The 20,655-nt window shown below is 46.3% G+C and overlaps 1 long non-coding RNA gene across 1 annotated transcript; it reads left to right on the top strand.

The window, feature by feature from the left end:
- Positions 1-2,929: 2,929 nt before the first annotated feature.
- LOC140686955 (uncharacterized) lies at positions 2,930-8,761 on the top strand. Its single transcript, XR_012060962.1, has 3 exons — positions 2,930-2,998; positions 6,217-6,290; positions 8,180-8,761. It is a non-coding gene; the product is annotated as an uncharacterized lncRNA (long non-coding RNA).
- The last annotated feature ends 11,894 nt before the right edge of the window (positions 8,762-20,655 follow it).

Here is a 20,655-nt window from a genome sequence, read left to right as displayed (position 1 = left end):
CAAAAACACAAGCAGGGGATTGAGATAGGAAAGAGAAGGCAGCCAACAAAGGGTGCGTCACAGAGCAAGTTACCTCTGTGGGCAACTGTGGGCATGGCTAGGGCATGCCGGGAGCTGCATGGAGCAGGTGGGTGTGAGCCTGCCTGGGGAGGGAGCTGGGGTATCTGTACAGCCTGTCTCAGTATTTGAGGGCTGCTCTGGAGGGCGGGGGGGGGGGGGGCGCTGCTAATTCTTCAGAACTTCTGGCCAGTCACTAACACGGGCACAGTGGGCTCTGGTGGCCCCAGCAAGCCTGGAGCAGAGGAAGGCAGGCACCAGCAGGTGCGCGCGGGTCAGTGTGCCCTGATATGGTGAGGAGGGCTATGGACGAGGCATTCACAGTACCTGCTACAAGAGCTTGGGCTGTTTGTGGTGTTCAGTGCTGTTTTCCCCAAAATGCACTGTATGGCCCATGAGTCCCGGAGGAAGCTTCTCAAGAAAGGATTCTGCCATCAGGAGAATCTGGGAAAATCATGTTCTCTAAACCCTCCTGGCAGAGTTGAATGCGCTTTTATTTTATTTGGGGTTTTTTGGGGGGAGTGGTGAGAGGTAATCAGGTTTCCTTATTTATTTTTGAACCCAGGACCTGGTGTATGCTGAGCATGCACTCTACCACTTGAGTTATACCCTCCCCACTGAATCCATTTTTAATGGATTCATGGCTCTGAGGGATCCTGTGACACATCTTTGTTTCCTCTTTGTCTGACCTAGTATTCCCCAAATGTATTTGACTTTAGATCCTTTAAAAAATGTTATTATTAGCATTTTTCTAGCCACTCTTTAACATTTATAGAGAACTTCTTTTGTTTTTCCTTACCAATATCCATGCCTCCTTCTTCCAGTGAGGCCATCTGGGTTTGAAATGTCTCTGTGGCTCAGGTGGGACTGACTTAGATGTGCATGTGACCCGGGACTGGCCAATCATTATATCCCACCCTCTGGCCACCATCATGGGTTGATAGAAGGGCATGTGATCCAATTCAGGCCAATGAGACACAGCCCTGAGACTTTTGGTGGAACTAAGAGGAGAGAAATTGCTTTGTCCACTGAGGGTGTGAAGCCCATAAGACCTAGCGCTTTTGCAGGCTCCCATTGGAGGGAGCCTGCCTGAGAACGAAGGCTCCAGAGAGGAAAGCAGAATCGACAGAAATGGAAATTGGAAAATTGAATCCTAATAGCTTGTATAAGCACCCAGCTCCAAAGTGTGTGAGGCCATTACTCCCTGATCTTTTTTTTTTTTTTTTCGGTTAGGCCAATTTGAGATAGGTTTTCTTTCATTTGCCACAAAAAGATTCCTAATGAATAACCATGACTTCTGTCATTTCCACCAAATCCCAACCACAGTCAGGCCAGCCTAGGCTGGTGATGAGCCCCTGGTGACCAATGAGTGGCACCTTTCCCTCCCCCTCCACTCTTCTAAGTGCCCCTCAGAGACACCTGGGTGCACACTTTATGGCAGGTAACGCATCTGTCCTGGGCGCATGGGTCTGCGCTCCTACCTAATCCCCTGCAAGGGTTCCATCTTCCTCCTCAGCCCCCCAGGGAAATCTCAGTGGGTTTACCTTACTTTCATTTTATTTACTTGGTGTTATTAGTCTCAGAGCTGATGAGCAGTAATTCCAGAAAGAGGACCGTGTTTGGTGGCAAGAGCTCTGGAATACAAACAAAGAGACTTGAGTTCGAGTCCCAACCCTGCCACAAGATTTCTGGTCTCTGGGGACCTTTGAGGATGTTGGACTTAATTCTCACAACCTACTCATTCTGGAGTCCGTAGCCCCAAAAGGTATCCCTGAAAGTAAAAGAATGGGATCCCTTGTTGCTGAGAAGGTTGAAACTCAGGTATGGCTGGAGTCAGAGGCCTAACTGTCATCACTAACTTCTAGTTTCTCTTCAGTTGTCCTTTCTCCACTGACCCATCTTCGCAGTCTCTCCCTTCCAGTCATGTGAAGGTGCTAGCAGCTGCAAGGACCATGTCCTTCCAGGCCTCTATCCCAGGGGAGCAAAATGTCCCAGCACCTTCAGCAAAAGCTCTAAACTTACACTGATTGTCCTAGTTTGGGTCACAAGACTGTCTGAAGTAGTTACTGGCCAGCAGAACGCCATGTGCTAATTGCCTTGGGCCTAGGTCATATGCTGCACTCTGAGGGACTGAAAGTGGGGAAGGCACCCAGAGAAAATTAGGGGCTCTTGCTGGTAGATGGGAAGAGGGCTGCTGGGGTGCATTTATTCCTCATTTATTGTGTGCCACACTCATGATTTCTCTGAGTCTCAGAACATTCCTGTCTGTAAAGTATAAGGAGCCCCTTTTGTAGAGAAGGAAACAGGCTCAGGGAGGTTAAGTGATTTGCTTAAGGTCACAGAGCAAATCCCAAAGTTACTTATGGATGTGCAACCTAGTCTGGAGTGGAGGGAGGGAGGCTATGTACTGGTTAAAAGTTGGTGCAAAAGGAGAAAACAAAGAGGCCAACCAAAATTCCACAGAGGGCAAAGTCTGCTTCACACAAGGACTTTTGCTAGAACTTTTGGGAATAAGGCTCTCTCTCTTCTGCGACCCTTGCACAGAGAGGACATGGGCCTGTAGCTGCCAGGGGCCACCACATGAAGGGCACCTGTGAGGGAGAAGGCAGCATAGAGGTGATCAGCCCCAAATAGGGGGAGAAAGGGTCCTGAGAACATGGGTTGAGGGCCTGGATCCCTTTGTTCCTGAAACTGGCTCCACCCATGAACCACTTGGTTACAAGAGTTGATTAACACCCTTGGCTTGAAGTTGATTAACTTCACTTGGCTCAGCTCCAGCTGGGTTTCTTTCATTTACAAATGAAAGGGCCCTGACTCATCTAGACAGGATGCTGTGGAGCATCGACCTTCAACAAGGCCCACCTTCCACCCTCAGGCACGGACAGAGGCCACGCGAGGTGCCACAGACTTCACATATGTTTGGTCGTTACCGTGACCCTGAGTAAGTTCTCATTATCATCCTTTCACAAAATGACAAAACTGAGGCTCAGAAAGGGCAGGTGGCTAGACCAAGCAGGGTACTGGCTCTCCCTCCCCAAGCGGCCCAAGCAACCCCTATTCCCAAGTACCTCCTTCTGTACCCACCAAATCCCTCCTCGGGCCTCCCTATGCACCGCTGTCCCTCAGTGGGGTGGGTAACAGAGGCCACTCAGCTCATTCCCCTGCTGGACTTCAAACTAGGGCTGCTGGCTCTGGGCCTATGGGCAGTGGGCCTGAGCCACGTCCCTCTCCCCTCCTATGAGAACCCAAGGGGTGGACGCTTAGAGCATCTGTGGCCCCGTGGGGGTGGGGGGCCCCCTGAGCTCCAAGGACAAAGAGAGCATGGGGCCTCTAGCCTCCTCTCCCAGGGCCCTTCCTGCCTCCACACTTGGGCTCGCTGTCCTCATCTGTCTCCTCATGCACCTTGGCTGGGCCTCTGAGCACTTCTCACCCTCTCCCACCTCTCAGGCTCACTGCTTGTCTTTCTGCTTCTGGGTCCCCCACAGCACCCCCACACCCCAGCTCTCACAGGGCCCCCTCGCTCCCTGTCCCGCTTGCCACCACTTCCAGTTCTGCCCCGGTCTCAGTCTCCCAGCCTCCCCCAACTGTCTCCCCTCATCTCTGTGTGTCTCTGGGTCACCTGTCCCCTTTTTGACTCTATTTTTCTGTCTCTCTCCGTCTCCGTCAGCCTCAGTCTGTTTCTCAGTCTCTGTCTTGGAAGCTCTATCTCTCATCTGTCTCTCTTTGTCTCTGTGTGTCTCTTATCTCTCTGTGGCTCTCTGTCTCTCTGTGATCTCTCTCTTGTTCTCTCTCTCCCTCCTCCTCTCCCTGCCCCTCCCTCCCCACATCCTGAGTTGTCTTTGGGGAACCGGAAATTTGGGGGATCAGAGAGATACCGGGAGGCTCAGCTGCTGCCGCCTAGAGATAATGTGTGTTGGGGGGGCTGGGGCTGGATGGGGGTGGGGGGAGCCCAGAATCTGCTGCGTCTTCCTCCCAGCCCTGGTGCACACAGAGACAGGCAGGAATGATGTCACCCCTCTGGGCCTCAGTCCTACCCTCTGTGGACTGGGCCTGATGAGCCTGCCTCCTTCTCAGGGTGGGTATGGGATTTATATAAGGTAGCCTGGCTGGCGCAGGGGTTCAGGGAGACTGGGAGAGTGAGGGGCAGGAGGGAGGGCACATGCCGGGGTGTTCCAGAGCGAAGCTGGCTGGGGCTCGTAAGAGTCTGAGAGAAGGAAGGCTCCTGGGTTCTCTGAGTCCATCCTTTCCCCTCCCTGCACCTCAGGGCTCCCACTTGAATCACAGGGAGTTGAGGGGGGGTTATTTATTTAACAATATTTGCCAGCACTTACTCAGTCACAGAACCTGTCTACTATTCATTGCTTTAATCCTCATGACACCCCTAGGAGGTGGATTCTGTTATTTACTTTAACTTAAAAATAGAGAAACTGAGGCACAGAGATGTTGATTGACCTGCCCAAGATCACACAGTGGGAACCCTTGACCTGATAGGACACTGGTTATAATTAGACTGGTCATTGCCAGCATCTCAGTGCACCACATAATTGCTGTTTTAAACAGAAGCAGCATTAACTCACCTTAAATCCCACGAAGAGAAAGTTACTTTCTTCTCGATTCTGACTGTAGTTTTGGAGAAAGGCTCTTTTGGGCACTATTTACTGCCTTTAGACACTTACTAATCTCTCTTTTTGCACAGAGGCAGGAAGCCTTCAGCTTAGTGCCCAGAGCAGGGAGCTCAGTGGAATTTAATCATTTCTTTTGGTTTTGCTGGATTTGTTTTTTAGGGTTTATTTTTGTTTAGGGCAAGCAATACTGGGCTTCCATTTCAGAGTGTGATATGTAGTTGCCTATGAAATAAATCTGAGTTTTAAAAGGGAGTCGTTTTAAAGAAAAACAGTAAGACTGAGAACAGAGAGGTCCAGCTTGTGGATTCAGAATTGAATTTTAGGAAACCCAGAGCCAGCTGGTGGCTGAGAGCCCTTTACTTGCTCCACCACGGCCCTCCAAGCCTGGCAGAGCCCACGATTGCCTCCCTCAGACCACACAGCCAGTCGGTCCCAGAGCTGGGGCCCAAGGAGCCATCACAGGGGCTGCAAGGATGATTGTGGAGGCAGTGCAGCCTAGGAGACCCTCCGAATCCTCCAGAATTCCCAGGAGAAAGCAACAGAAACCAACTGGGGCTGTTTGATTCCAAGAGATTCACTGGACGGGGAGCCAGGCCCAGAGGATCACGGGAGAGGGCTGACGCCGGCTTGGAAAATCAGCAGAAAGTGAGGGGTGGCGGTGCCCAGACACCCCGGCCCTGCCAGTAGGCCATTGACTTGACCCTCAGCTGTCCCTGCCAGGCCCCACGCCCATGTCTAGGCTGCCTGAGGGCTGGGGAGAGGGTTCTCCCCCTAAGGGAAGCAGGGCCAGGGCCCTCCAGGGCCCCACAATTGTGGCTCCTCCCACAGAAGGGAGGGCCATGGGCCGTGGACACTTTTTCCTCCAGGCTGCCCTACCTCTGACCGGGGAGCCAGGCACCCCTCACCTCCAGGCCTAACTCCTGCCCTGCCCTGGACTTACCTGGAGCTCCTTCTCTGCTCTGGGCCTCAGTACACCGAGGTGTTGAGTCAGGGTGACAGGACCCAAGCACATCAGTGGTTTTAAAATCACTCCAGGGAACTAATTCAAAGAGTCAGCAGACACTGGCTGTGTCGAGGCAAATAGGAGACTCTGAGGGGCATCTGTAGCCCCAGCCTGTCTCTAGGACAAACCTGTTGTTATAATTTATTTATTTTTTACCATAAAAGAGAATGATACATCTGAACTCACAAATCAAGTTTATGCTGCTAAAAGACTGCTTTGCATCTGTTTCACGTACGGGGCCTGCTGGCGGTATTTCAACCAGCCACCTCCCCCTTGCTCTGCGTGAGTCAGTCCATGTTCCGTCCTCCCCACACAGGCCAGGCTCATTTCTTTCTCCGGGTCTTTGCGCATGCCCTTCTCTCTGCCTGGAGCTCTTCTCCCATGTGCTCACGTGGCCCTCTCCTTCTGTCATTTGGATCTCCAAGTAATCTTGCCCCCCTCCCCGTCACCCGGGAGCCTGTCACCCCAATGAACTGACATCATAACAATCTTTTGATGCATCTGGTGTTTATCATTTGTCCCCCTTTCTAGACTGTGAACTAGTTCCCTGTTCGTCTCTGTCACTCCAGGGCCTAGCAGAGAGCTTGGCACAAAGTGCTCGGCAGGTAAGTCTTGCTGATTACAAGAGAACTTGAGCAAGCACGTGAGCCCTTACGTGCCAAGTTCCCCGTGGTCCTTGCAGTCCTAATACATGGTACCCATCCAGCCTCAGGGAAGCACAGTCTAAGACAGAGATTGCAAACTGGTAGCCCACTGCAGTGTTCAATTCTTTTTTAAAATTGTGGTTAAAAGAACCAAAAACCCGTAACAGAAATTTCACCATCTTAGCCATTTCTAAGTGGGCAGTTGATTAGTGTTAAGTATATTCATATGGTTGTACATCAGATCTCCAGAACGTTTCCATCTTACAAAACTGAAACTATACCTGTTAAACAACTCCCCGTTCCCCTTTCTCCTCAGCCCCCCACAACCACCATTCTACTTTCTCTTTCTATGTATTTGACCACCCCATGTCCCTCATGTAAGTGGAATCTTACAGGATTTGTCCTTCTGTGACTGGCTTATTTTACTTAGCATATCTTCCGAGTTCACCCATGTTGTAGCATGTGACATAATTTCCTTCCTTTTCAAGGCTGAATAATGTTCCACTGTATGAATGTACCACATTTTATTTATCCATTCATCTGTTGATGGACACTTAAGTTGCTTCTACCTCTTGGGTTTTGGGAAAAATGCTATGAACATTGGGGTGAAAATAGCTCTTCAAGATCTTACCTTCAATTTTTTTGAGTAAATATGCAAAGTGAAATTGTTGGATCATAAGGTAATTCTATTTCAAGTTCTTTTAAGAACTGCCATACTGTTTTCCATAATGTCTGTACCATTTTGCGTCCCCACCAAGAGCACAAGGGTTCCAGTTTCCCACATCCTCCCCAATACTCATTCTTATCTGGTTTTTTTGATAGTAGCCATCTTAATGGATATGAGGTAATATCTCACTGGGGTTTCAATCTGCATTTCCCTAATAATTAGTGAGGCTGAGCATTGTTTCTTATGCATATTGGCCATTTGTATACCATCTTTGGAGAAATGTCTATTCAAGTCTTTTGTCCATTTTTTAATCCGGTTATATGTTTTTTTGTTGTTGTTGAGTTGTAGGATTCTTCATATATTCTGGATATTAACTCCTTATCAGATAAATGATTTGCAATTATTTCCTCCCATTCTGTAGATTGCCTCTTCACTCCATTGAGTGTGTCCTTTTAGGCACAGAAGCTTTTAAATTTGACGTAGTCCCCTTCATCTATTTTTGCTTTTGCTGTTGTGCTTTTGGTGTCATAGCCAAGAAATCATTGCCAAATCCAATGTCATGAAGCTTTCCCCCTATGCTTTTTTTTAGGACTTTTACAGTGTCAGGTGTTTAATCCATTTTGAATTAATTTTCTAATGTGGTGTTAGGTAGGTGTCCAACTTCATTCTTTTGCATGTGAATATCCAGTTTTCTCAACACTATTTGTTGAAAAGACTATCCATTCCCCATTGAATGGTCTTAGCACCCTTGCTGAAAATCCATTTGACCATCTATGTGAGGGCTTATTTCTGGACTCTCTATTTTACTCCCTTGGTCTATATGTCTGTCTTTATGTCAGTACCATACTGTTTTGATTACTGTACTTTTGTAATAAGTTCTGAAATCAGAAAGTGAGAGTCTTCTAAATTTGTTCTTTATCAAGATTGTTTTTGCTATTCAGGGTCCCGTGAGATTTCATATGAATGTTAAGATGGATTTTTTTTCTATTTAATTTTAAAAAGTTACTTGCTGTGTTAGATTGAAATTTGACTAAGACCTAACTCTAGTAGCTCAAGCAAAATAATAGTCTAATTCCTTGTGTAAATTAGGGAAAGATGCCCTATTTTGCAGACTCTTTCCCCGCCTATTGGAAAATTGTCATAATAGGCTGCTTTTGTAAGACAGTCAATTATTGTATTCCAGAAAATGGTCACATACACATATAAACTGCCATGTCCACCATGCCATGAATGTGCCCTGTGAGACGAGCAGCCCCCGGTCCAGGGAGGTGTGCCAGCCCTGCATCATCACCGAGGACCCAGCTTCCTTCTGTATTTCTGTGTCACCATCCTCAGCTCTTCACTCCATCCTCAAAGTCACAAGATGGCTGCCAGTGCTCACATCTGTGTTCTGGCAGGAAGAAGAGTTGGGGGCACAAAATGGGCTCCTCTCCCACCAACTCAAAGCACCCCCCTTCTAGATTTTACACATCTTTTCTCAGGGAGACCACAGCTTCTATTTCATTAGCCAATCCTAACTGCAAGGGAGGCCAGGAAATACATTTTTTATCACAATTGTGACTTCAAATCAGAATTCTGTAATTAAGGAAGAAGCAAGTAACAAGAGGGCAACTGTGGGCTCCCCACAGTTGCCAGTGAACACGGGTAATTTCCAGATGAAATTCCAGTTCTAGCCTCTCCTAAAGATGAGCAAGGTCTGGCAAGGCTGGATCTGCATTACCACGTGGCAACCACTTGCCAGAGCTGTGCAGAGCATGCCCCGTTTTATTTTCAAAGTTTTAAAACAAAAAGTGAATATGTTTTTAAAAATAGTGTTCCATTCCTGCATTTCAAAATCCCAGAGGTACTAAAGGGTATACAATGGAACATCTTCCTCTCACCCCGTCCCCTGCCACCTAGTTCCTGACCCAAGGCAAGGTGGGCGCTATACGTTCCCCAGGGATTTTTCACACACATATAATCAACTATGTGCAAACTCTCCACCCCTCCTTTTTTACATAAATAGTATAATCCTATGTGCTCTTTGTGTGTTGCTTTTTACGTGTAACAACATATTGGAGATTATCCTGCGCATGCCTCAAATCTTTACTCATTCTCTTTTACAGATGCATATTTTGTCCTTTTATGGATGACCCTTAATTAGTTCCTATTGATAAACATTTCGATTGTTTCCAATAGTTTACTTTACACACAAGAGCAATTGCAATAACGATCTTGTACCCAAGTCATTTAGTGTGGGAGTATCTCTGTATAACACATCCCTAGAAGAGGAGTCATTGGGCCAAAGGCACAAGCAAGTGTGATTTTGATAGATATTGCCAAATTCCCCTTCGGGGGAGGAGGCAGTCGACACTCCCACGAGCAGTATCCCACAAGGCCTGTCTCCCCACATCCTGGCCAATTTAGTGCTGTAAAACTCTTTAATCTTTCGCCAGACTGTCAGGTAAAAATTGGTTTCTAACTGTAATTTTAATTTGCATTTTTCTTATTATAAGAAAGGATCAGGCTCTTTTCACATGTTTAGGAGTCATTTGTATTCCCTTTTCTGTGCCCTGTCTGTATCTATTGCCCCTTTTTTGAGTAGTTAGTTTTTTTCTTATTTATTTCTAGGAACATTTTATATATTAGGAAGATGAATTCTTCATTGATGATATGAGGAGCAAACATATTGTCCCAGTTTGTCACTTATCTTTAAAAAAAACCAAAAACCTTTCTGAACTATAACAAACACAGCAAAGTGTTAAATCAGGAGTGTGCAACTTCACGAATGAACTTATTTACAACACAGAGACTCACAGACATAAAAAACAAACTTATGGTTACCAAAGGTGAAAGCAGCGGGGAGGGATAAATTAGGAGTTTGGGATTAACAGATGCAAATTACTATATACAAAATAGATAAACAATAAAATCCTACTCTGTAGCACAGGGAACAATATTCAACACCTTGTAATAACCTATAACGAAAAAGAATATGAAAAAGAGTATATATATATAACTGAATCACTATGCTGTACACCAGAAACTAACACAACATTGTAAATCAACAATACTGTAATTAAAAAAAAAAAAGAAGCGTGAAGCTTGAAGAAACTTCACAAAGCGGGTCACCTGTGTCCCTGGTTGTTTTGCGTGTGTATCGTCATTTATCCTAGGCTTTGTCACGAGAAGTTTCCTATTTTCACATAGTTGAGTTTATCAATTTCCTATTTTATGACTTCTAGGTTCTGTGTCAAAGTTAGGCTTTCCCTCACTGAGATTAAAAAAAAATTCTGATGATTTATTTTAGTATCATTGCTGTTTTGTTGTTTCCACTTAAATATTTAATGTAATTTCTGCTGGTGTAAAGTGCGAAGTATGCAGTCATCTAATTTTTTTCCAGGTGGCTAAACCTTGGTCCCAACACCATTTATGAAATAATCCATATTTTCTGTGTTAATCTGAAAGGGTGCCTATATGCTAAATTCCCTGGACCTGTTTCTGGATTTTTGGTCCATTTGTTAACATCTGTCTCTTCCTGGGCCATTTCAGTTGGTGACTCCTGGTTTGGGGGTTACTGCGCCATTCTGTGATGTGTGTTTTACACAAAAAAGCCTTGAACCCTCAGTTCGAATTACTGCCTCCAGTGACCTTGAGCAAGTGACTTCATCTCTCTGACCTGGTTTTTTTCATCTATGAACTAGTACCTACACCGGGGGGTGGTCGGGAGGGTTAAGGTACTTCACGTATTCTGTAAAGTGCCTCGAACAGTGTACGGTGTATAACACACGCTAAGTGAGAACTATTTATCATCACTATTTCAGGCCACTTTAAATCCTTCAGGCCTGAGATGTAGCAGGGATTGTTGATCCTTTTTCGGGACTAGGGAACTGAGACTTGGAGCCACAAAACGACTTTGCCGGTACTTTTGCGAGTGGCCACACTAGTTCTGAAAGGGGCCTTGCTCGTTCCGGAGCCCCACACACAGGGCCCTAGCTGCCTTAAACAGACAGATTTCTCCGCGTTCCCAGGGGTGGGAGGGGGCCCCCTCTTCCTCCCGCTCCCCCAGCCCAGGGCGGCTGTGGCTGATCCTCAGAAAGGAAGTGTCACACGCAGGCCCCAGCTGCTGGGGGTGGGATGAGGCTTCACCCAGAGGCTGCAGCACCAGCTCCTGTGTGAACAGACCTTGTGGGCTGAGAGGCCTGGAGCCTCAGCTGCTCAGCCCCTTCCGACAGGGCCTGCTAGTCTCTGCAGGGAACCCAGGTCTGGGCAGCCCCAAGGCCCTTGAAAGAGACCCCCAGCCCACCAGTCACCAGCTGTGTGACCTGCGGCAAGGCCCTGACCTCTCTCAGCCTCAGTGTCCTCATCTGTCAAATGGGCAGGTGGCAGCAAGACTCAAAGGGGAGAGTGTGGGTACCGCAGGATGGCGTGGAGGGGTTGATTTGTGGCGGCCTTTTAACGTGAGACATGAAATACTGTGTAGTTTTCTACCACCCCCCGCAAAAGCAGCTGGGGATGGAGCCGAAGAGCCCAAACCACCAGTTCAAAAGATGGTGCCAGGTGTGAGACAGAAGGGACCAGGGACGGGAGCCAAGTGGGAGAACAGGGCTTCTCCTGCCAGAAGAGGGAAAATGTACACCATCTGGAAAGGGGTCAGAGGGGAGAGTTTGAGATGGCAAGGAGCTGGGGTGGGGTTTCCTCCCTCCCCCTCCTGGGGGCCAGTCCAGAGGCAAGGATGTGGTGGGAAGAGGGCAGAGGGAAAGAAAGGCAGCAAAAGGGTCCCCCAAGAAGTGTGGGTCTTTGAGGGAGAGGGAGACGAACAACTCCCTCCCTAGCTGAATTTGCTGGCCCAGGTCCTTACAGACACATCCAGCCCCACGAGTTGCACTACCAGATCTGGCAAATAAAAATGCAATATTTGGGACGTATTTATACTAAAACATTATTTGTTGGTTTTCTGAACTTCAAATGTAACTATATGTCCTGTATTTTCTCCAACAAGCCTACCTACCCATGGGCGTGAAAGAGATGGGGCAGAGAGGGGATGGGAGGGTATTTCTGGGGAAGAGGGAGGGGCATTGCAGGGCCCCTGCCTGATGAAGAGGCCTTCCAGAAGTCTCTGCAGGCTCCGAGGGGGACACAGAAGGAAGCTGGGAGGAATGGCTAGCCTACCTGCCAACAGGAAGGCAAGTTCTTAGGGGTGGTGCGACCATGTAGCTGAGAGCTGGTGCCAACTGGGTGTCAGGCAGAGAGTTGAAAAGCCTCAGCAACAGCAAACACGAAGAAGAAAGCCTTGAAGCTGCAGGGGAAACCACAGCGCTCCTGCTCTTCCTCCCAACTGGGGCAGGTGGGAGGGGGTGGGACAGAAGTACCAGCCAGGCCTCAGCTCAGTCCAACTGGTTGTTTCCCCCTGATGCCCAGTAGCTTCAGGGGGCTCCTACCCGCCCCTCACCGGCCATGTGGCCTTGGGCCCCTGGCCCAGCCCAGAGGCAGCTGATGGGGGAAGAATCTCGTGACCACTGTCATAAAATGGCTGGAACTCAGAGTCTTCAATGTGACTAAAAATCACCAGTTCGGACTGGATTTCCCTGAACATGTCTCGATGATGTTGTCAGAGGCGGTGGGGGGTGGGGAGGGGGAGTCAAGTCAACAAAATTCAGTTTGGAAAGCAAGGTTCTACCATTTTCTTCTGCTCCTGGATTCTGGGGATTTTCTCCTGCACAGAGTATCTGGTGTGGAGCTGGACACCCAGCCCCGGAAGCTGGGACCAGAGGCTCTGCTGGGAGCAGGGCCTTAAGGGTCATGGCATAACCAGGGCATGGCATGGTGGAGGAGGTGGCCGGGGAAGTGAGCTCCTTGTGACCCAGACCTTGAGGTGGCCGGGGCAGGGAGTGAGAGCTGGCCAAATGTGGAAACTTGAAGGGGGTGCAGCTGCTTATTTGTGTTTCAACAACTATCATGCAGCATTCCTGTGGCCAGCCCTGCCTTAAGTGCTTTATAAATAGCCATTTGGTTAATCCTCATAAGAGCCCCTAGAGGTAGGACTACTGTTATCCCCACTTGGCCAACGAAGGCACTGACTTGCAGAAAGGTTAATTGAAGTGACTTGCACAAGATCATGCGTCCAGGAAGAGGCAGCTCCCCTTCCCCCAATCCAGGCTCAGCCTGGCCTGCCATTCGGTGAGTGCTGTGCTGGGCACCAACCCTGAGTCACCATTCACCTTCAGGGACCTGGACCCTCTGTCGTTCATTCAAATAAATCAAACATGTATTGAGATGTCCTCCAGGGCAGGCCCTGTGCTGGGCTCTGGGACAGGCATGGAAACAGGACACCGTTTCTTCCCTTGCAGGGCACTCAGTCCAGTCGGAGAGAGCGACCCATACAATTATAACCCAGTGTACACAAAGCAATGCTATAAAACAAGCTCATTTAAGGAGCATCCACCGTGGGCCAGGTCCTGTCATAAGCGTGTTGCCCAGCTTATCTCTTCATCTTTGCAACAACCCTTGGAGATATCGTTGGACCCATTTTATAGATGAATAAACTGAGGCTTAGAGAGAGTCAGTAATTTGCCAAGGTCACAGCAAGCAAGCGACACATTTGAGACTCACTAGGGGAAGTTTAAGGTTCTATGGGAACATATCCCAGAGGGCTTCCCAGAGAAGGTGCACTGCCACTGAATGGTACCAGAGAGGGTATTGGTCCAGTGGAGAGAAGGAAGAGGGTGTTCCAAGCAAAGGAAACTACCTACAAAGTCCTGGAGGCTGACCTGCCTGGCAGCCTGGGGGAGCCATACACCCATTCTCAGGGGCTCTGGCTGGGCTGAGCTCCAAGGGCAGGTCGAGGTCCAGGGCAGGGACCCAGGGCCCTTGGGCAGTGCTGGTGCTAGATGCTGCTTGTGGAGGGGAGGCCCAGAGGAAAGCAGCAGGCCAGAGAGGCAGGATCATGCAGTGAGTCTGTGCATGGACTCGGGCCACAGAGTGCCTGGGTTGGGTTCCCTGCTCTGTCCATTGCTGGCTCTGTGACTTTGGGCAAGTCACTTCCCCTCTCTGAGCCTCAGTTGCTTCATCCATAAAATAGGGACAATAGTACTTCATGGGCTTTTAGGAGGATTAAATGTCTTCTTCGATGCAAAGGGCTTTGAGCAGGGTCTGGCTGAAGTCAGCACTCCAGAAGCGTCAGCTGTTATTAGGACTGAGGCTGTGTTTGCCTGGCAGGGTCACTGCTTTCCCTTAGTTGAGGGAGGACAGTAATGGTTATAGGTGTCCCCCAGGCACCCTGCCCACATCTCAGGACCCGGCCTCGCCAGCCCCACCCACGGGGGGTGGCACTGGCAGCTCTGGCTGGGGATACAGAGGCTCCCGGCAGTCGGGGGAGGGGTGGGAACCAAGAGAAGTGGTGACTAAGACAGAACCCGAAATGCACTCACACAGAGAACTCCTCCAGGCGGTGGCTTCTTTCACTCTGGCTCGGGCGAGTGACTCATGCGGGGGCAGGTACAGAAGGTGCCAGGGCACAAGGTGGGTGACGCCTGTCCCTCCCGAGAAGCTGGTGGCACTGTGGGCTATGGAGGGTTTGGGGTTTCTCCCAGATTCTGGGGTTGGGTGGATAGAACCTGTGACTGGGGGGCCTGGAGTTAGAGAGACCCGTGTTCGGATTCAAGCACCGTTACTTTGTCGCCATGTGAACCTGGGCAAGGAAATTCCCCTCTCTGTGCCTCAGTTTCCTCACCTGTAACCTCAGACTAATTAAACCCACCAGCCAGTACTAAACCCTGCCTATAGCGCTTTATCCGATTGTGGTAACTCCCCACCTCAAAGACCTGCAGTGGCTCCCCGTTGCTCACACAACAAAGTGCAGCCTTCTGTTAGGGGGAGGGGGAGGGGACAAGGAAGAGGCACGTTTGTGGAATATTTGCAGACACTGCACAGCTTTTATCTTATTGAAACCTCACACAAAGCTACTTACAGCTGAGAAACCAACCCTGAAAAGCTGCCCAGGTGAACCTTGGTGACACAGATGTGTAATCTATAAAGGTACTATAACTTGGCTCTTGGGTCTTTGTTCTCTGTCTCCTAACTTATATTTTATGTTACATCACCTTTTATATGTGTATATATAATTGTTTATAAAGGCACTGGCCGTGACAATTTCAAAGACAAATTTAGCTAATCTTCAGATAGTTTAAACTGATAAAAATAAAGGTAATTCCAAAGTAACTTAAACTATTCTAGGTCACTGAAAAGATAGAAACTCTCCAATTTATGTTTTGAAGGCAGCGTGACCTTAATATAAAAATCTGATAGGGGGGCGGTATAGCTCAAACTGGTAGAACACATGCTTTGCATGCACAAGGTCCTGCGTTCAATCCCCAGTACCTCCTCTAAAAAAAAAAAAAAAAAAAAAAAAAAAAAAAAAAAAACTAATTACCTCCCTCCCCTCTCCAAAATCTGCTAGAGTGAAACAGTGAACAAGTTATAACAACAAAAAACCACAAGCCAATAAATTGCAGACCATTCTCTCTCTGATTTGGATGTAAGCATTCCAAATAAAATGTTAACAAGTAAAATACAATTGTATTTAAAAAGAATAACATACTTTGAGCAAATAGAGCTTTCTTTTGGGAATGCAAGACAGGGAATATCAAGTAATTGATCAACATAATTCTTTACACCACACTAAAAGAGTAACCACGTGATCATATCAATTGATGTTGAAAAAATTCAATAGCTTTTCCCACACAACTACTAAAAAAATGAGAATAAATGGGTATAGCTCAGTGGTAGAGTATGTGCTTAGCATGCATGAGGTCCTGTGTTCAATCCCTAGTATCACCATTAAAAAAAATAATAAATAAGCCTAATTATCTCTCCTCACAAAAAACAAAAAAAGGGAATAAATTGCTTAAGTATGATAAAAGTTCTCTGCCGAAACCTAACAGCAAACATCATTCTAAATACTAAAGCCATTTCCCTTAGAATCAAAACAAAACAGTATTTTGGAGGGTCTATCAAATATACCAGGATTTAAAAAACAAAATGCTCATTATTGGAGAAGAGATAACTCGATATTGTAAGAAATCATTGGTAGAAATATAAAAAGGAAAATATTTCATTCTCATTTATATTATTAGGGGATAAATTCAAGAGAGAAAATGCAGGACCTTAGTGAAGAAAAAACATGTGTTGAAGGACAAAGAGAAAGAGTTAGCATCAGAAAATGGGATGACTTAAAACATCAGAGAAAACATGAATGTCCTTACATGCAATTCCCATTGAAATACTGATGGGGCCTTTTAAAAATTAGATAACTTAATATAATGAACTTTGATATACGCATTCACGTGGAAAATGTCAAAAATCTGCACCAGGGCAACTAAGTAGACACCCCAAAAATAGATCCCATTACCTACAGGAATTTAAATCATAACAACAGTGGAATTGCAAATCAATCAGAAGCGGGTAGTTTATTTAGCAATAGGTGACAGCACAACTGACTATTTGGAAGAAATAAGGAAGTAAAATTGGATCACTACCATAAGCAAAAGTAAATTACAGATGAATTAAAGGCTTAATAAAAGTCTTAGAAGAAAGCATAGGAAACTAGACTTATGATCTACGGTTTGGGAAGAAAAAAAATTAAACCAAGAAAAGAAGCCAAGAGGCTACCAAAAATCTTTTAGATGAATCTATGTTAAAATTAGAGGAAAAACTATAGGAAGATACTGTAAGCATAGGTAAAGGAGGATTTGTATTTGCAAATATGGCAGATGAATGATCCAGGTCTGTTCTGCGAAGACAATACTTGCAGACTTATGGCAAAAAAACAGAAAAACAAAAAAACAAAAAAAAACCCCAAAAAACAACCAAAACAGCCCCAAAGAAAAATGGCAAAGGGTACAAAGAGACAATTCACAGAGGAGCAAATACAAATGACAAATAAATCAACTGGAGATGATCAACCTCAGTAGCAAGCAGGAAAAGGCAAGTTAAAGGCACTTTATCCCCGCAGGTAGGCAAAAAAAAAAAAAAAAAAAAAAGAATTGGTGGGGTTTGAGAGATGGGGGAACCTACTCTTGTATATTGCTGGTGGAAATGCAAACTGTTAACAGCCCTTTTAGAAAGCAATCTGGCAATATCCCATACAAATATTTGCAAGATTTTTTGCAAGGTCTGAAAAATTTTACTTCTTATGAATGCTTATGGGTGACTACAGAAGAATATGCTCCACTAAAACAAGAGAGGAAATCAAGAAAGAGAAACATAATTCACTGCAGGAATAAGAGCTCCAACACAGACAAGAGGGGAAGGGACTCCTTGGGGCAATGATGAAACCAGACAGACCCCAGAAAGACACAGCAACAGATCTAGAGAGCAGTCGGTTCACATGGGAGCAGGGCAGGGGGCTCCAGCGGAGATTTTCTTTAAGAAGATTAAATTTGTAAACCACTGAATCTAACTGATCATCTTGAGAAACAATTTAAACAACAGGTGGAGAGTTGGAGTTGGATGAATATGTTCCTAGATTTTTTTTAAGCAAATGAAAAATATTACTAACACCAGGAAAACAAAAAGTACAGAAAGGAAAGGTAATCTTAATTCACTAAATGGCTCAGCTCTGGGTTTATGTGTCTTTGTGAAGTTCTCTAAGATTCTTGGATGGACAGATTCATCTTTTTCATCAAATTTAGAAAGTTTTCAGCCATTATCCTTCAAATTTTTTCTGCACCAATAACTTTTTAAAGGATGGCTATTGCAGCAGGGATTGTGGCAGCAAAAACTGGAAACAAAGTGAATGTCCACCCAAGGCGAGATGGTTGAATGAAGGATCCACCCCTTGAATCACTATGGGGTTGGGAGACAGAATGAATTTGGTAGAACCATCCCAGCTGCCCAGCTGAGGGATTCCATCAGGGTTCTTAAGTGAAGAAAGCAAAACAGAAAGCAAAACAGAGAGAAGTGTGGAGTGTGGATTTGTAAAAAGAAAAAAAAAAAAGCAGTCTCCTTTCTATGTATATATGTGCCTCGTGGTTATATAAGATGGAGGAGGTACAGGAAGCGACACACTGCATTGTTGGCTTTGGTTACCTGGGAAGGGATGGAGAGGGGAGAGACAGGGTGGGAGGTAAGCCCAGAGAGGAGTGAAGACTGCCCGTGGTAAACAGTGCTATGACCCTGCCAACAACATACATCTCTATGTGTTTGTGCATCTAGCCTCTTAAAGGAATACCTGAAAGGTGGTCACCAAGCAAAATGGAAGCTGTTTCGGGGTAGTGGAATTCTAGGTGACTTTACTTTCTTTTTTATACTCTTATACATTATTTTAATTCTTTATAATGTACATGGATCATTATAATTAGGTAAGTTAATTAAGTGAAGATGAGAAGAAAAAGTGAGAGGTCTTAAAATCTCGGAGGGTAGGTTTTCTTGGCCTTGGCCCTCCTTGGTCTGTCCTTGGGAGAGGTCCAGGGTGCAACGACGGGTCCTTGCAGTTTAGTGTTTCTATGCGCACCAAGGGTTGGCCTTGTTCTCAGGGACTCTGGGAGCTGAGCTGTCACAGGCTAGCACTCATCACCCAGGACTGCAGGCTCTGTCGGACTGTAAGTAAGAATCATCTGGGGTTCTTTGAATAAATCCTGGTGCCAGGAATCTGATTTAATTGGTCTGGGTGGTGCCTCAGCGGCTGTGCAGCTGTGTTATTATTATTATCTGAACGTGATTATGAGTTTTTGTTTTCACATAGCTTTTGGGAACCAAAGAATCTAGGTTTATTCAGAGTGATCAACACATGAGCCAGCTTCTGGTTTATACTTTGATAATTATGCTTTCCTGGTGCAGACATTGGCAATTCTCCTGTGCTTGTCCATGAACCTTTTTCTATGTCATCCATTTTGCCAAGCCTTAAAAGGAAAACATCTTTTTTTAAAGCTATGAATTAAAAAAAAAATCAGATCATGTCACACCCTGCTTAAAATCTTCCAGGGCTTCCTCATGCACTCAGGATAGAATCCAAGGTCCTTAAACAACCCAAAGGGCCTGACGAGAGCAGCCCCTATTCAGTTATGCTGCAGCCACACCAGTCTGCTCTGCCCCCCAACTTCTCCCCAGCTTTTTATTTTTGAAATGTTCCAACATTAGAAGAGCGGAAAGAATGATCAATCAGCTAATTCAGTAGTTACCAATAATTGCTGTATTGCTTGGACCATGTGTGTGTATTTTGCAAAAACATTTGAGAGCTGTAGACATCATGACACTTAATCCCTAAATACTTCAGCATGAATCTGCTAAAAATATGGATATCTTCCTCCGTAGCCCCAGGCCATCATCATACCCAAGAAAATTAACAGTTATTCTCTAATATCGTCTAATTTGAGTCCACATTCAAATGAACCCAGTTATTCCCAAAATGAGTTTTCTAGAGGTTTAATTTCTACGTCGAGATCCAGTAAGGTTTGTACATTGCAGTTGGTTGTTGCCTCTTTCAGTCTCCAGTAGTCTAAGAACAGTTACTCACAGGGAGGTTTGGGACCAGCAGCTTCAGAGCACCTGGAACCTATTAGAAGAAATGCAGCTTCTCTGGCCCCACTCTGGACCTCTTGTCTCAAAACTCTAGGGATGGAGCCCTGGAATCTGTGTTTTAATCAGACAGGTGGCTCTTATTCATGCACAAATTTGAGAAGCACTGATAGAACAGCCTAATTCTTCTTCCTCCCATAATGTTTACTTAAAAAAATTTTTTTAAAATTATTTTTTAATGGAGGTACTGGGAATGAACCCAGGACCGTGTGCATGCTAAGCACATGCTCTACCACTGAGCTACACCCTCCCCTGCAATGTTTACTTTTTGAAGAGACCAGTTGTCTTGTAAATACCCCACACTCTGGATTTGCCCGATTCTTTCCTCATGGTGTCACTTACCTTGTTCCTCTATCCTTAACTATTTAAAAAAAAAAAAAAAGAACAAGACCCTGATGATAGTGACGCTAATGAACAGCCAGGTTAAGAGCTGCTGTGACAAACTTCTGGCCTCAGCCAGCAGAGCTCTGAGACCCCCTGAGTCCAGGATTCTCATGGAGCTCCATGGCTGGGTCCGGAGGTCAAGACCACAACAGACACCGTGGATGAACTGTTAAGAAAGAAATTCTCTTTTCTCATCATAAGCCAGCATTGCACCTTCCAGATCACTGAAGGGAAGTCACTTCAGATTGTTTTTTTCCAGCTGCGGGAGGGCAAGCAGATGAAGACAGAGAAAGTTGGACCATCTTCTGAGACTGGGAGGAGTTCAGGGACCTGAGGACCCCGGATAGAGAATGGCTGCAGGATGTCAGGTCTGCTTTGGGTGGAGAGGGCAAGGCTCACTTCCTCACTCTTTCTCCCTCTTTTCGGCTTCACTCTGAGATGATGCAAATTGGGGCGACTGGCAACCATCCTACATCACAAGGAGAAAGGAAGAAATCCAGGAATACGTCTACCCAGAGGAAGCAGAGCAGATGGAGAGAGAAATCCATCCTGGCACTGAAGTTGAAGCCTCTGCGTTAAGCTGCACCTGAAGCTGGTTCTACTTCTGGACTTTACTTTTTCAAATCAGTTTCAGATCAAGCAGTCTGCATTGGGTTTTCTGTTTTTTAGATCAGGGATTGGAATATGCCACTTGACCCGACCTGGGTCACGTGATCATCC

This window comes from Vicugna pacos, chromosome 18 (genome assembly GCF_048564905.1).
Source record: "Vicugna pacos chromosome 18, VicPac4, whole genome shotgun sequence".
Lineage (NCBI taxonomy): Eukaryota > Metazoa > Chordata > Mammalia > Artiodactyla > Camelidae > Vicugna > Vicugna pacos.
Note: the sequence above shows the minus strand (reverse complement) of the source record. Positions and strands in the feature narration are given on the sequence as shown.